General features: G+C 33.5%; 1 long non-coding RNA gene across 1 annotated transcript; it reads left to right on the forward strand.

Annotated features, from left to right (window-relative positions):
• The first annotated feature begins 275 nt into the window (after positions 1-275).
• LOC118766171 lies at positions 276-16141 on the forward strand. Its single transcript, XR_005002087.1, has 3 exons — positions 276-287; positions 6964-6968; positions 16012-16141. It is a non-coding gene; the product is annotated as an uncharacterized LOC118766171 (long non-coding RNA).
• Positions 16142-18285: the final 2144 nt, after the last annotated feature.

Below are 18285 nucleotides of genomic sequence, written 5' to 3' on the forward strand. Positions count from 1 at the left end.
AAAGTTTTTAGTAACTATAAATGTTCCAAATGTGATTTTAAGTGCAATGCTTTTTTCTAAAATCAAAAATTCATCTTAAGTAACCAGTAAATTTAAAAGTAAGCCATACATATTAAAGATAGTGAAATAAATTCATTTACATCAGGTTATCATGTAAAGAATTTGTGAAAGGTATGTGAATGAATTATTAAGCAAAAATTGTTCCAGATTTTGCATTCATTTTAAAATTTGTCTTTATCTCGAATTTCTAAACCTATTCTTAAATATATCTTCATTTCTGATCTATAGTGATGCCATTAGAGACTTAAAGGCTTAATGATATCATAAAATAATTAGTTTCATTTCTGTACTTAATGATACAATTAAGTGTTTGGGTTTTTTTGTTTTTGTTTTTTTAATGACTCAATCAAGTGGAAGGAGCAATACTTATGATCTTTTCAAAGGAAAACGATGAGAGTGATGCTGTAAAATTCCTCTTGAACAATTTCAAGATGGCAGCTTCAGAAAAGATATGAAAGCTTCATGCAAATAAAACTTGTTTATTATTGTTATTAGAATGCACTTCAAATCCATTATATTTTTCTTCAATATCATTTGTAGATTATGTTATGGATATTGATATCATGTAAGTTTAACAATAGTGCTTTCTTCTTATAAACCCTGGAAATATAATATATAATATTCACTCATTTTACTTTAGTTTTACAATGAGGAGAGCTTAGCAGAAAGGTAATTCCAAAAGCTAACATTATGTGGAGGAAGGACTACATTTACCATAATAAGAATAAGCTTCACTGTTTTCAATTTAAGAAGGATGATAAGGGGGTGAGCTGACAGAGCTGCTAGCATGCCAGACAAAATGCTTAGTGACACGTTGTCTATCCTTACATTCCGTGTTCAAATTCCAAAGAGGCCAACTTTGCCTATCATCATTTTGGAAGCAATGAAATAAGTACCAGTCAAGCACTGAGGTTGATGTAATTGATTAGCACCCTCTCCTAAAATTCAGACCTTGTACCTTTAGCAGAAAAAAATTTGAGAAGGATGCTCTAATGCTACAGTCACTTTCATGACAATCAGCTCCCTTGCTATCAACTGCTTTGAAACACACAAGAATACAACTGGCATTAAACTCATTTTTCTCAGCTATACAGATGTAAGACTCTTTGCTCTCACATACAGATCATATGACATATACAACTATATGCTCTTGCTTATGGATCATATGACAATGTATGTTATAATTAGCAGGGTTTATAATATGGAATATTTTCAGATTATGTTTTCTTAATTTAATCATAGATTGTAGAATTCTTTTCTATTTATTTATTTATGATTTGAATATTTTCTCTATTTATCAATTACTAATTTTAATTTGAAATTGTTCACATGATTTCTATTTCAATCATTAAACTTTTTTCTTTCCTGAATAATAGGATTAAATTTTACAGTTTTACAGTTATATTAGATACATGTTTAATGAGTAGCAAAATAGCATTCTTAATGGAATTTATAATTATACATTACCTTCGATATTATTATTATTATTATTATTATTATTATTATTATTATTATTGGTGAGAGATGTCATGTAAGACTCCAAGTTCTTGGGTAAAGAATCAGCATGTAGTTTTGATTGACATATGGGATCGTTTAATTCTTGCTATGAAAGTCACGAGAGAAAATGAAGATCACAACTCACAATTTTCTTCATCATACAAATGTAAGCTTAGCAGAAGTATTAGACAAAAATCACTGGACAAAATGCCTTGCAGTATTTCATTTGATTCTTTAAATTCTGAGTTCAAATTCTTCTGGAGTCGATTTTGTCATTCCTCCTGGGGTTGATAAAGTGCCAGTCAAATATTGGGGTTGAAATATTTGATTGCTCCCCTCCCAAAATTTCCGGTCTTGTATCTCTATTAGAAATTATTTTTTATTTGTAGCAGCTATGTAAAAACAAACATAGGTAGTATCTATATGAAGACAAACACATCCTAAAACTAAAGAGCTATGTAAAAAGCATTGGTGTGGGTGCTGATGTCATAAAAAACACTGATGGTGTTACATAAAAAGCACTGGTGATGGTGCCAAATATAAAGCAGCCTGCACACTCTGTGGAGAGGTTAGCATTAGGAAGGGCATTCAGCCATAGAAACCAAGCCAAAACAGATTATAGAACTTATGGTGGCCCCTGGCCTTGTTAGTTTCTGTCAGGCTGTCCAACCCATGCCAAGCATGGAAAATAGACGTTAAATGTTGCTGCTGTTGATGATGATGATGATAATGATGATGAGGATGTGTAGTGTATTGGCTACTTTATGCTTTGCCGGACGTTCTTTGGCTGTTGTATGTCTATTACCATTCAATATGCCATCCTACTATTATGTATAAAAGTCTATTGCATTGCATATTTGCTTAGTCTCACTTGGCAATACTGAAAAATTAAGATCAGAAGAGTGTTATCCCTTATACTATTTTATTTTTGAGTTTACAATTGGTGACATGGTAAAAGAAATTGTCTTGTGTTGTAAATCACAAAATAATTTTTATTCTGTCAAATAGTAGTTAGAAGAATATTACCAAATTTAAAATCAACAATCATATTTTTTTGTGCATAATGTATATATTTTTATCAGCTTTTTAAACTGAAGAGTGAGGAATATGCCTTTTATGCTAGAACTGCTACTAATCCTCATTCATAACCATATTCTGGGTGGCCTAACTGGAAGTTAGTTACGTCGGTTATTCAAAGTGGTATGTAAAGAAGATTTTAAACCATTATAATAATGTTACATTTTACTATGATAGTTATAATGTCATTTATACTTATAGATAAGTTTCAATTTTTTACTAACAGGTTGAAAAGTATCCACCTGTGGCTTACCTACTGAACTTTGCACTGAAATACTCAACATATGCCAACACACACACACGCACACATACACACACACATACAAACACATATGCACACACACATGCACACACATTCCAAGAAATGATAGAGTATTTAGAGCTTGTTCATCATGTCACTACCTGTTATATATGAACACCAGTGTTGTAAACAACCAAAAATTGATGGTATTCAAAGGCTTGGGAACAGGAAAGGCACATGGGTGAGAGGATACAAGAGCATTCCCTAAAATGTTTTGGGAGCAATGTAAACACTTTGAACATCCTGGGTTGGACCTGGGTTTACACTTTCTCAGCAAATTTCCTTCTTATTTTTATATGTGCCAAATCAGAATTTGGTTTTGCTACAAAACAAAGTGAAGTGAAAATGATACATCTTAAACTCTGTTTATACTTTGCTGCATCTGTCTAAACTGTTTTTATATCTATCTAAGCTTTTTGATTATATATGCACATATTTGTTTGCAGAAGTGTAGAAGAATACATTGAGCTTATTTTTGTAAAAAGGAACTATAAATTGCTCCATAAGTATTAAAAAGGAAAAGATTAGTTACGAGGTTGGTTTCAGTTTGTGTATCATTGAATATGCTGAAGAGCATGGAAATTGTTGTGCCAAGAGAGAATTTATTTGTCAGAAAAATTAGCTGTGGACTGATGGAAATGAAAAGAAACACTAAAAATAAAATACCTAAAACAAAATTTGCCAAACTGTCCCTTAGCATGAGAAACACACAGAAATTTATATAACTGAGCATGTAAATCATGTGTGAATGACCTTGTTACTCACATAACTTTTAGAACAAAAATTAATAGATAGCTTGCAAATTTCCATGGATACGAATGAATATAATATTACTCAAAAGTTTCACATTTCACTACCTTAGTAATAGTATATGAGATTCGTGAACAGAAATGGATTCTCATTATGCTAGCAAACCATTAACCGATTAACTCATGGAACCATTACATTTATTTTTTTATCTTTTTATGTGCCCTTTTCAAGCCTAGCCAGGCTCATGGGCCCGGTTTCCCGGTTTCTATGGCATATGTGTGTCCCCCCCCCAGCTGAACAGGACGCTAGTCCATCGCAGCATTACTCAAGGAACAGGAAGAAAGAGTGAGAGAAAGTTAGGATGAAAGAGTACAACAGGGGTTGCCACCACCCCCTGCCGGAGCCTCGTGGAACACCATGGAAATTAAATGTTAAACTATGATGATGACAATAATGACACTTGCCCTTTGTGCAGTACAAATAAAAGCTGTTCTTTATTGGCTGATTCAAAGCATAGTAAATATTCACCAGTAATCCAGAGAGGCATTTTAAAAGCAACAATTGGTCTGTTTGTACTAGATGTAGATCAAGAAACTGATCGCTATGATATTTATGGTTCTGGGACATTGCTACACTGATATTGGCAATAATTATGATTATTTCAGTTAAATGTACAATGAAAGCTGCAAATTGTATTCATAAAAAACATGTAATTTATGTATTGGTCCGTGCTTGAAACTAAAAGATTATAAACACCATTGGGGATGTGAATTATTTAGCACTGTGACTTTCATACAAGTATACACGATGTATTAAATGTTCATCATATTTCATAAATATGCTCACACCGAGGTCATATCAATCAATGACTATAAATACACTCGAACTTTGTTCATAATTGTCTGTATGAAGTAATCAAAAATTAAATTGACATTAGTAACAATGAAACGCATTTTTTATTATCTGAACAAAAATGTGTACAATTATTAGATATTATATAAGTATTGTGTCAAAACAATGCATGGCTCATGAAATAACAAAACATTGGATGTTGTAGTTTAAAACGGTTTCTCACATTGTGAAAATTTAAAATGATGCTCACAAATTGACTTTCTAGGAAAAACATTTTTGTGTTACTTCCACAATTCTTTCTACGAGACACACAAGGCCTGAAATTAGGGGTAAGCAGGATAGTCAATTATATTTGACTCCCTTGCTTGACTGGTGCTTATTTTATCAACCTTGAAAAAATAAAAGGTAAAAACCAGTCTCAGCAGCATTTGAACTCAGAATGTAAAGCCAGAAGTAATGCCATTAATCCATTTTTTTTTCTGTTTGGCACCATAACAACTCTTCCAGCTCACTGCCTTCTGTTATTGGCTTCATAATGTTGGAAATAAAAACATAATCATGTTTGATAGCACCAGAAGAGATTTTGATTTAAATATTAAGATCACATGATTTAAACAGAATACTAATGCTGTCTTTAATAGACAACAGACTAATAATAATGTTGGTTTTAGAGTCATCAGAGTTAGCTATAAATTCCCAAAGATGGATTCAACAAGGTGAGAAATATTCTATATAATATGTTGCACTTTTATAACCTAAACGAGCAAAGTTTAAAGTATTTGTTTTTCTGTTTTGTTAAGAATGAAGATGGTTTTCAGTGTTATACAGCAATAATTATAAACCTGCTAAGCTCTCCTCATTGTAAAACTAAAGTAAAATGAGTGAATATTATATATTATATTTCCAGGGTTTATAAGAAGAAAGCACTATTGTTAAACTTACATGATATCAATATCCATAACATAATCTACAAATGATATTGAAGAAAAATATAATGGATTTGAAGTGCATTCTAATAACAATAATAAACAAGTTTTATTTGCATGAAGCTTTCATATCATATTAAATGTAAAGACATACAAAGGCCCAAGTTTAAAATCAACTAGAAATATTTCCTGGCCTTGCCTGGGCTTATTACCACATAAAAAATGTAGTCTGTGTGGTAAGTAGCTTGCTTGCCAACCACATGGTTCTGGGTTCAGTCCCACTGCATGGTACCTTGGACAAGTGTCTTCTATTATAGCCTCGGGTCAACCAAAGCCTTGTGAGTGGATTTGGTAGACAGAAACTGAAAGAAGCCTGTCGCATATACTCTTTTACTCTTTTTACTTGTTTCAGTCATTTTGACTGCGGCCATGCTGGAGCACCGCCTTTAGTCGAGCAAATCGACCCCGGGACTTATTCTTTGTAAGCCCAGTACTTATTCTATCGGTCTCTTTGCCGAACCGCTAGGTGACGGGGACGTAAACACACCAGCATCGGTTGTCAAGCAATGCTAGGGGGACAAACACACACAGACACACATATATACATATACACGACAGGCTTCTTTCAGTTTCCGTCTACCAAATCCACTCACAAGGCATTGGTCGGCCCGGGGCTATAGCAGAAGACACTTGCCCAAGATGCCACGCAGAGGGACTGAACCCGGAACCATGTGGTTGGTTAGCAAGCTACTTAACACACAGCCACTCCTGCGCCTATATGTGTGTGTGTGTTTGCATGTCTGTGTTTATCCCCCATTATCACTTGACAATCAATGCTGGTGTGTTTACATCCTTGTAACCTAGTGGTTTGGCAAAAGAGACTGATGGAATAAGTACTGGGGTCGATTTGTTCAACTAAAGGTGGTGCTCCAACAAGGCCACAGTCAAAATGACTGAAACAAGTAAAAGAATTAAAGAATAAAAGAATATGAATTCATTCTATTTTGAGTAAATTTTTTCCAGTATTGATTGAAAATGCTTAACTGTTGCTGTTAGTACAATATTTCATCCTTGTATTCAGCCATGACACACTATTATTATTATTATTATTATTGTAAGCCATCGTTTACAGCTGAGGCCTACTGTCTACTTCAGATATTATGTCTTAAGAATATTTATTTTCAAGATTTTAAAGTGTAGTATCCTCTTACATTTTAGACTTTCCCATGGTGTGCATTTGGTGTGCAGTGAATTTATTGATAACTTTGCACCTTACAATAGTATCTAAATTTTCACACCTGTGACACAAGTTGTTGTCATTTCCCTCTAGTTTTATTATCAGCCTGGTTGGTTTATGTTTGGTTAATTTTATAACAGTGTGCACAACTAGCATATAAATGTTGTTTCACAGTGATAATAGCTACATACATACAGACACTGATTGCCCAATAGTTATCACATATTTCCTGGAGATATCAGTCACAATGTTTGAGGTGAGAGTGATTGTTTTTCTTTATTTTTTCCACCGGTCTTGACAAAAATGTTTCCTTATCTTGTGAATGCTTAGAGAATTTGGAAGAATTTCTCCTTAAACTATGTTTTTACATTGGTTTTATGTGGTATTTATTCTGCAGCTAACTTGCCAGATTTGATTTACACAAAAATATATAAATATATAAGTTGCTGCTGTTCTTCAGTCTCATGTGTACTCTGATTAAGCAGATCTTTGATCAAATGTATTACAGTGATGACCACCTAGTATATTAGTATATATTAAATCTATGTTGTTCAATGTGTTCTTCACATTTTATGGGATGGTAGAAGGAAATTTGATTGTGACTTGACTACTTATTATAGTAGGTTAAGTAAACACATAGAAGATACTTCACTAGTTTGAAAGATATGAATGTTAGATGATGACGATACTTATGTTTAATTGTTTGTTTACATTTTTATTGCTTCTTTCTACAACTGTTTTAGGTTGGTTTTGTATGTCATTTGGAAATTAACCGACATTATAAAAATAAGAATATCAGTCACTCACCAAATAACTAGAATATCAGGATTCTATTCTCTCCGTGGTATACAAAATTATCCAAATTTATGGAAAAGGAAAACAAATAGAAATATTGTTAACAAAACGTTAGTGCCAAGCAGTGTTTAATCATAGGCAAAATTTAGGTTAGTTAAAATATGTTTGTGACATATTTCAGCTTCTAAAAGGCAAATTCACTACAGTTACTGTGGAGAAAATATCTTTTTATGTTAAAAAAAGGTTTGAAAACACCCGGTTTGTTTAGTGTCACCATCTATCAGGAATCCCAGATATTGATGTTTTGAGTTTTCTGCATTCTAAAAGAGGATAGAGGTGACTTGACTATATTTATGCTACTAGGGGAGATGCAAAATATGAAAATGAGGACTTAACTAAAGCTAATGGGAAGCTCTGATTCATAGTGTGGTAAAAATCACTTATGCTAAAAACATCTGATTTTCTGCCAAAATATTAGAAAGAATTATCATCATCATCATCATCATCATCATCATCATCATTATTATTATTATTATTATTATATGAAAGCTCACAGCTTATTTTGCTAGGTATGATGGTGACACTTGTTTGCTGGTCATGCTTCAAGAAACCAGTGAAGAAAGATCTTTTTCAGCTATGGTGGTAGCTGAGTGCTGATACTTGATTTTATTATTATTATTATTATTATTATTATTATTATTATTATTACTGAGATGACAAGTCAGCAGAACTGTTAGCATGTCTGACAAAATGTTTAGCAGTATCCCTTCTGGATCAGTACATTCTGAGTTCAAATTCTGCCAAGGCTGACATTACCTTTCAACCTTTTATGGTTGATAAAATAAGTACCAGCATCATTCCTATGAATCTCTCTTATAATAGTATGGCAATAACAAGCACCAAAGTCTTCAAGAAGATAAAAGTTTGAAAATCTAGAATCATTGCTGAAGCTAGGAACTTTATTGTTTCATGGCAAGTTTAAAGAACTAATTAGAAAATATTTGACAAATGAGAAAGTTAAAACTTGAGCATAGACATGTTTTTAATGAAAGTTATTTAGAGGAAAAGTCATTCTATACATGAGTATGTTTATGTATGTTTGTGTGTATGCATATGTTTATGTGTATCTATATTGCTTATGTGTATGTATATGTTTGTGTCTCTGTGTGTGTATTTATGTGAGAAAATAAACTGGAGAAATGAACAAGATATTAAAATTTGACCTCATTAGTCATTTATTCTTATCTACTACATCAGATGTCTGAACAAGACACTTAAGTTTATGGATATGATGCAAGTGCTTTTGGTGTCATAAGGGCTAGTGGCTACCTGTGTTTTCATCGTATTAAATGTATAAGAGATAAATAACTTTCTAGACAGCATGAGAGACTCGGGGAAAATTCATAGATCAGGCAGCTATTCTTAATTGCAATGTTAACCGCTGTGTATATGATTTTTATCTCCTGCCCTCCTCCTCAACAAACATATGCAGTATATTTGACCTCAAGCACTTCTATGCTTGATATAGAAGGTTTTTTCTGATTAAATTCTTTCCAACGCTGTTTTTTGAAAATATTTTCTCATTTTACTTAAGTATTTTTAAATGATTGTTTTTCTCACTTGTTCAGTAACAATCAATAGAATTTCCAAAGTAATCAATGTTTAAAATTTTTTTTTTATCTTCTTAAATCACAATATTGCCATGGCTTCTCTCATTCATAAACAAATACACTTTCACTCTTTCAGTCAATAAGCACATTACTCCGATGTAATTCTTTTTTTTTTATATCAATGGACTTTCTTGAGAAGTTTCATACTAAGAGAAACACAGAATGTAAGTCAGACTGTAAATCAATTCTGTTGGAGACTATTATCTGTGACCTCACTGACCTGATATTTTTATCCATCTTTCTGATTTGATCTTATAGTACCTTAATCACTAAGAACATTGATTTAGACAAAATTTACAAAAAAAAAAAGAAAAAATCAAAGTATGTTTTGTTCACACTGGCCTACATAACACATTTGTAATTCTTGCCAAGAATTGTCTAGCACATTAGAATGAATGCTGCAGATGAACTAAATTAACATCGCTCCTACTTCTATCTGTGTAAAACACAAATACATATAGCAATACCCACATCATCATCCTATAACGTCTGTTTTTCATGTTGGTATGGGTTGGAGGTTCGACCAGAGCTGGCAAGCAAGATAACTACACCAGGTCCAATCTGATTTGGCTTGGTTTCTACAGCCGTGTGTTTTTATGCATATTTGGTAAAATACATGACTTGAGAATTTAGTATAACTATACAAGTTTTTTAATGCCTTGTTGAGTGATAATTAATTTTATAATATATACTAAATATAAAAAAAGTTAATTGTGACTATTATCAGAGGAGTCTTAATGTTATACTGTCTGATGAAACAATGTTGTTTGTTTAGCTTCAGAGCAGCCCTGATCAAGCAGACCTATGATCAAAGGTGTTTCAGTGTTGACAATCACCATCATTTCTGGCATATCTAGGACCGCTGTGTGGTCATCGTTTTTAAAATATCAGGGTGTGATTTGAAAGAATATAACTGCTATTTCTAGCAGGTTGAACAACTGCACAGTGGCTCACTCATTGCTTTGCAGAAGCATTGTAAAAAATGGTGATTCCATAATTTTATCTAGATGTTGCTAGGCATAGCATTGTGTCGCGAAGGGAATGATTATTAAATTGAATGGCCATCAGTTGAGTTATTGTACGATGGCACAGTTGTATGTTAAAAGGATGAGGAAGGAGAGATGAATGTTATAGCAAATGCTCATCATTTCATATCTACCGTGGATATGAATTTATATTAATGTATATTGGCCTCTCAAATTCAGAATGCAGGGAAAGGTATGTTAATTGAAAGTCGGTATGCAAGCAGTAATGGAATATGGTGTTGTGTCATGGTGTGACGTTATTTGTCAACCTCTATATTTTTTGTAGTAGAGAAAAATAGTTGAATACCTTTTCCTCTTAATAAGAAATCGCGAATAGTTCAGCAGTTACTGATTAATGTTCATTTATGCATTCAACCAAATGGAATTTGGTGGAATGTTCTGTTCTCAAATTAGATAAATTTTATGTAAATATTTTAACAGTAAATATCAAGCCAATTTGTGCAGATAATACATACATATAAATATATATATATAAGAGATACCCCCATGCTTGAAATAGCAGCCAAAACGTGACCCTAAAACCACATTAAAAGTTCATACAGCACCAGGAGAGACAACAAAAAGACAAAATAAAGTAGCAAAAAAATATTACTGGATAATTCCAGATCCCGGATTTCTGGCTCTGCATATATGTAAGTATTCGTATGTTATATATATATATATATTTGTATTTATGTGCTACGTATATTCCACTGAAGAGGCAAAGCATTTCTTATGCAAAGCCAGAAATCCGGGATCTGGAATTATCCAGTAAAATTTTTTTGCTAGTATATTTTGTCTTCTTGTCTTCTCTCTTGGTGCTGTATGAACTTTTAATGTGGTTCTAGAGTCAAGTTTTGGCTGCTATTTCAAGCATGGTGGTATCTCTTAGATATCCTGAATTATAATTTTAATAAAAATTATTACCTTTGAAGGTTTTTATTCCTATGCTGGCCACTTGATAAGTTCGATATTTAAATAACGATCTTATCCTTATTTATTTATATATATATGTGTGTGTGTGTGATTGAGTGTGTATCGTTGGTGATTTTTTCCCTCCATCTTCCCTTCATTGGATCTTTCCTTTTTCTATGTTTCTGACGAAGGGCTCTGCTCGAAATGTTAAATCCTCCTTTCTTTCCTTCCTGAGCATCCAATGTCCTCGCGTGGTGTTTTCATGTTTGAATTAACTATATATAGATTTGTGTGTGTGCACGAGCACGCATGCATGCATGTGTATATAAGTATACACCCCACCCAGCCCTAACACACACACATATCTCATAGGTGCAAACATGGCTGTGTAGAAAGAAGTTTGCTTCCCAAACATATGGTTCTGCATTCAATCCCTCTGCATGACACTTTGGTGAAATGCCTTCTGAAAAGTTTTGTGAATAGATTTGGAAGACAGAAATTGAAAGAAGTTTCTCATGTGTGTGTACATATATATTATATATTATATTATATATATATATATATATATATATATATATATATATATATATATATATATGTACACACTCTACACCTGATTTTCTCCCCTCCATACACATGCAAGCATGTATCTGACTCATACACTGTTCACTTTCCAGACATTTGTACATTACTGCATATGCTTTATACGCACTTTTGACAAGTTGTGGTGCACCTGAACACTGTATACAATAATTTCAAAATAGACATATTGCTATGAGAAGCCATATTACTAGTTGTTGAAAGAACAAAATCTTATTTCATACAAAACTGTATAATATTTTTATTATTATGACAATAATATAATCCTTAATCCTGTGAAACAAATCTGTATTTCTTCATCGTTTCTTTTTCTGTACATATATATATGTACAGAAAAAGAAACGATGAAGAAATACAGATTTGTTTCACAGGATTAAGGATTATATTATTGTCATAATAATAAAAATATTATACAGTTTTGTATGAAATAAGATTTTGTTCTTTCAACAACTAGTAATATGGCTTCTCATAGCAATATGTCTATTTTTCAACCCTTAGCTTGAGGAGCATTGCGAAACTGCTTCTTATTTTAATTATGTTGAAAGAACAAAATCTTACTAATATTTTGTACAAAACTGTATAATATCTTTTTTCATTATGACTGTAATATACTCCTTAAACCTGTGAAACAAATCTGTTTTTTCATCTTTTCTCTTCCTCTATATATCTAACTACGTGTGTTCCCCCACTAAAATATTTTCTATTTTCTACCTACCTATATATATATATATATATATATATATTGGTAGAAGTATATATATATACAAAATATATAGAAAATTATATATATGCAAAATTAAGTAGAATGACCACCAAAGTGGACTCCTAATATGGTAAATATAGACCACTTTGGTGGTCATTCCTCTTAATTCTGTATGTAATAAAATTTTTAATCTTCGGATATTTTAAATATGCTAATCCACTGGTTTTAATTGAGTAATATCAATTTCTACCCTCATCATTTAACTTTATACATATATACATATATATATATATATATATGGCACGTAAAAAGCACCAATCCGATCGTGGACGTTGCCAGCCTCACCTGGCATGTAAAAAGCACCCACTACACTCTCGGAGTGGTTGGCGTTAGGAAGGGCATCCAGCTGTAGAAACACTGCCAGATCAGACTGGAGCCTGGTGCAGCCTTCTGGCTTCCCAGATCCCCGGTCGAACCGTCCAACCCATGCTAGCATGGAGAATGGACGTTAAACGATGATGATGATGATGATGATATATATATATATATATATATATCTGTAAATGAAATATGCGACAATTATTCGGTAGCCATGATAAAACTCCAAGTTTTGGATGCTGAGGTGGAAATCCACGCTGTCATCTCTTCAGTTATCTTTTGTTGTCTTACCATTTTTATCAATATGTATATATATATATATCACATTCCTCATTTAAAATGTCCACTTGTTAATGGTTGTATGAAGTGAGTCAAAATTCCTTGTGACAGATGTTTATGGACAGATACCTTTACTGCTGTCAACCCTCACCTATTTCTAAACAAAATAAAATTTCTTCTACTTCTTCAAATACGAATCAGATGACCAGTTATATATTTTCATAGAAGATTGCAAATGAATAGCAATAGTTGTGTAAAGGTAATTTTTGCTTACAGTTAGTGTAGGATTTCATGAATGGGTGACATCAACACAGTTCTTTAGTTTCCATCTATCAAATTCTCTCAAAAGGCTTTGGTGAGCCTGTGGTTATACCAGAAAACACTTGCTGAAAGTGTGCATTGGGATTAAGCCTGAAATCACATGATTGTGAGGTGAATTTCAAACTTCTTCAATACATAGCCATGTTTCTCTCTCTCTCTCTCTCTCCACACACATATATATATATACATACACACAAATATACAAGACGTGCTTGTGTCTGTATGTATATATATATATTGTGTGTATGTGTGTGTGTGTGTATAATTCTAGGTGTTCTAACATAAATTCCTAAACATACTCGCATAAACATTTCTAAGTATATCGATTATTTTTTTTAAGTCTACATTACTTTCATTGAATTATTTTTTAATGCTTATTCACTTCAGTAATTGCTTCATGTGATTCCTTTCTTTTGCTCACATTTTATTTTCTTTATTCAATTTATTCTTCTAAATTCCTAACATTGCTGAACATGCAGTGTATATGTGACTGTTGCCTGCAATGGAATGCTGTTGGCTGTTCATTTGATTACACATCTCACAACTAACATCAGTGTCTTCGTCGTCAATGTTTTTTTCCCTTTTTTTTTCTGTTCAATACTATTGAGAAAAAAAAGAAATTTAAGGAAACGAAAGTATAAAAAGAGAAAATTCAAACATACTAGTGGAAAGGAACTCGACAAAAAATTCATCTACAGAACTGAAGGAAAATTCAACAGGACCAAAAATGCAATGATAACCAAACAAAAAGTTAGATAAAGAAATTCTTGGAATAACTTGTATTATGTGAAATGATAGAAGAAAACTGGGACGAAGAAATGTCATATGAATAATATGCATATAAAACAAAATGAAGCGACAGTGTTGATAAGAGAAGCAGCCATGAAGAAATGGAAAATGGAAAAAGAATAAAGAGAAACAACTATATTTCATGCACTTAATTTTCTTTATAAATGTGTTTTTGCAAGATTAATTTCCCTTCTGTCTCAGAATTTAGGAAGCTTTATTACCTTTTTCCGCATATATATTTTTTATTTAAATATTGACAAGATTTCTTTAAATCCCATTAAGTTTGAATTAAAAACAAAATATGATTACACTGTCCATTATTTCTCTTGCATCAATGTCATATTGTACCACATCACGCTATGCAATTACTTCTGTTTTAAATAATGTTTCATTATAAATAACACAACGGAAATATGAGGTTTCACTTGCTTTGTAGTTTATCTTATTCTGTTTTTTTGCAGAGCCTGTCTAGTTCATAATTTCATATACAGTTTTAGATATTTAGTCTCGTGCATATGTTTTATTAACAAATGAATTGTTAACCTCATGCCTCAAGCTCTTTGTAATCTGCCACAGAATGAGATTACTATGTATCTTCCGCATTCCAAGTCAAAAGAGAAAGCTACCTTAGGCAAGGAAATAACAAGATATTTGCGGCAGAGTTTTTAAATCTATAAATTCTAGATAAGGTTTGCAAACATTTCCCTTTACTGAAATATTTTTATCTAGTTTTCCATTCTTAATCTCCTAACATTCCAGTTTTGTTTTCATGTGTTGCTTTAGAATTACATGGATAATAGACATATAGAATAATTGAGTATCTAATATTCTATATAAAAGGAAAATATCAATAATTATATGTCTGGGAATCTAGAAAGTGTACATAATGTATTTAAGAGTTTATAATACATTAGTATAATATTTCATATGCATGTATATGTAAGTAAACAAATATGTGAAAGGGTGAGAGCATGTATAATGTATAAATAAAATTATTTCATGCATGCTTTCCCAGCCATTCATCAGTATGGGTTGCATGTATACATATATTTATAGGTGAAGAGGTTGCTTCCCAACAACATCGTTTTGAGTTCAGTCCCACCATGCACCATCTTGGGCAGTTATCTTCTATAGCACTGGCCTTGTAAGAGGATTTAGTTGATAGCAACTGAAAGAAATCCTTTGTCTATGTATATATATATATATATATATATATATTCTTTTACTCATTTCAGCCATGCAGCTGCAGTCATGCTGGATATATATATATATATATATATATATATATATATATATATATAGCATTTGTAAAAAACATAAAACTGAAAGAAGACGCACACTCTAAGATGTAGAGTGGTATATATTAAAATTGGGGAAGACTGCACCGAAATCAGGCTGTTCCCACCGGTAACACAATCTTACGTTAGGTGAATGCTCTTCGTACACAAGATACACTAATGAATAGGAGACTGGTGGAGGCGTCACGAACGGTACGGACCCCAGTAATCGATTAGTAAGACATATTTTGCATGAAAACCTGCATTTCTACTCGGTCCACACAGCCACAACATCAGTCGACGTTCTTCGCCCTCTCTTTGGTGACCGCCTCGTTTCCAGGCTTGCTGAATTTCCTTGGCCCCCACGGTCCGCTGATTTATCCATGTGTGATTATTTCTGGCGAAGAAACCTCAAGGCAAGTGTGTATGTGCATAAGCCCCATACATTGGATGATTTGAAGGCAGCTATTCGCGCGGACGTCGTCCAAATCAATAGAACAATGCTGAAGATAGTGGAGTCCAGCTTCCAAGAAGGCTTTCAGAAATGCATCAATGAAAGGATATCATATGATGGTTTTTCACACTTGATTTTCACAAATGCTAATTCAGTACGAACACATTGATGTCAATAAAATTTGTTCGCAGCTAAAATTAATGATTTTGTGAATTTTTCAAAAGCGTCCGTCCTAGCGGTCCCCCCACTGTATTTAATTAATAATGAATTTATTGTATGCAGTGCCCAGGTGCACTACAACTCATCAGAAAAAAGTAACCAAAGCTGCATGAACGGTACGTAGAATATGCGCAGGAAGTGAACAGAGAAAAAGTCTTAGGGAAAAAATGGAAGAACAGGATGAAGTATATTATGTGTATTGTTGGCAGATTCCAGGAAAAATGGAAGTTTTGAAGAATGCGGTGTCTCAACAGCTAACAACTGACGCAGGTAGTCTATTCCATGCTTCAGCAATTCTGAGCGTGCAAAAATGGTTTTGTGAAATTTATTAGTGCTGTTGTTGTTGTTGTTACTCTTTTACTTGTTTCAGTCATTTGACTGTGGCCATGCTGGAGCACAGCCTTTAGTCGAGCAAATCGACCCCAGGATTTATTCTTTGTAAGCCTAGTACTTATTCTATCGATCTCTTGTTGCCGAACCGCTAAGTTACGGGGACGTAAACACACCAGCTTCGGTTGTCAAGCGATGTTGGGGGACAAACAAAGACACACAAATATATATACACACACACACACATATATATATACATATATATATATATATATATATATATATATATATATATATATATATACATATATACGACGGGCTTCTTTCAATTTCAGTCTACCAAATCCACTCACAAGGCTTTGTTCGGCCCGAGGCTATAGTAGAAGACACTTGCCCAAGGTGCCACGCAGTAGGACTGAAGCCAGAACCACGTGGTTAGTAAGCAAGCTACTTACCACACAGCCACTCCCACGCCTATGTTGCTTTTTTTATTTTTATATTTTGTAAGCATGTCCACGAGTGTTAGATGTATGAAGCACAAACAGGTGCCGAAGGTTGTTGTTGGAAAGGTGGTGAATAATCTTGCGTCTACCAAGCCTGTTGCCAGACGCTGGAGCTTTAATGTGTCCATGCCCAAAGAAGCAACACGTTCAGAGAATGGTCGATGCCTGACGGCAGGTTTCTATTTGGTTGCACGTTTCTGAACAGTTTCCAGGAGATTGATATGCCGAGCAAGATAGGGTTTTCAGACTGGTGATGCAAACTCTAAGTGGAGACATACCATAATCATATTCAGCTTTAAATAGATAGTTGGAGAGTGACCGACAAGAGTGTTACTGATTAATGCTAAGACATTTTCAGCCTTATTGACAATCTTAGTGATGTGATTTGTCCAAGGTAGGTTGCTGTTGACAATAATATCCAGGTCACGTTCACTAACAGAGTTCTAATGATTAGTGTTGTAGTTTGTAAAGTCTTGTGTTCCCCTCTTATAGAAAATGTATTTCATGTTCATAACCGCAAGCTACACTGCTCACTTTCGAGATATAATTAAATCCTTCACGAACAGGGTTTTTAAAGGCTAGTGATCTGTTTCCAAATAAAACTGTTTTCCTAGAAGGAAATGCCACAGTATCTACACACCATACCACTGCATAAGCCACTCTCTCTATGTTCGACCAATTTCGTTGTGCCTGGCTAAAGGTGTGACTTATGAATGCTACTGGGTGTCCTTCCTGAGAAAACACCCCAGCTACTGCAAAGATGCATCTTCAGTGAAAGTGCTCATCTCCTCTATTGAGTACGGTTGCAAAACTGGAGCTTCCGAAAGATGAGTGATAAGCATGCGAAAGGACTTTTCTTGTTCTTTACCCGACTGAAATTCTTTAGATCTAGCAGATAAGAGTGGTTTTACTTTTTCAGAATGTGCCGAAACAAATCTTCTGTAGTAATTTGTCAAATCCACTATTTTGTCAATATATTCCTTTGATTTTGGTACTTGTATATCATTTAGTTTTGCTACGAATTCCCGAGATGGAGAAATGCCTTCTTCAGCTATGTTCATTCCCAGAAAAGCCGAATTCTTCTGGAGAATGACTTTTCTTTGTTAATGGAGAACCGCGCCTTGGTTAGCCTTGCAACTACCGCATTTATTACACTTTTTTTCTATATGCTGGACACACGACATGAGCTTTGTGTGTACGCCCACAATTTCGACATGTCTCTACAACGTCACGGCTGCAGATATTCTTGTTGACATCAGAATTTTTGTATTGTTTCCGATTTTATGCTGGATGCGAGAGCAACTATCTCAGTGTAATTCATTTTCGA

The sequence above is a fragment of the Octopus sinensis genome, linkage group LG1 (assembly GCF_006345805.1).
Source record: "Octopus sinensis linkage group LG1, ASM634580v1, whole genome shotgun sequence".
Lineage (NCBI taxonomy): Eukaryota > Metazoa > Mollusca > Cephalopoda > Octopoda > Octopodidae > Octopus > Octopus sinensis.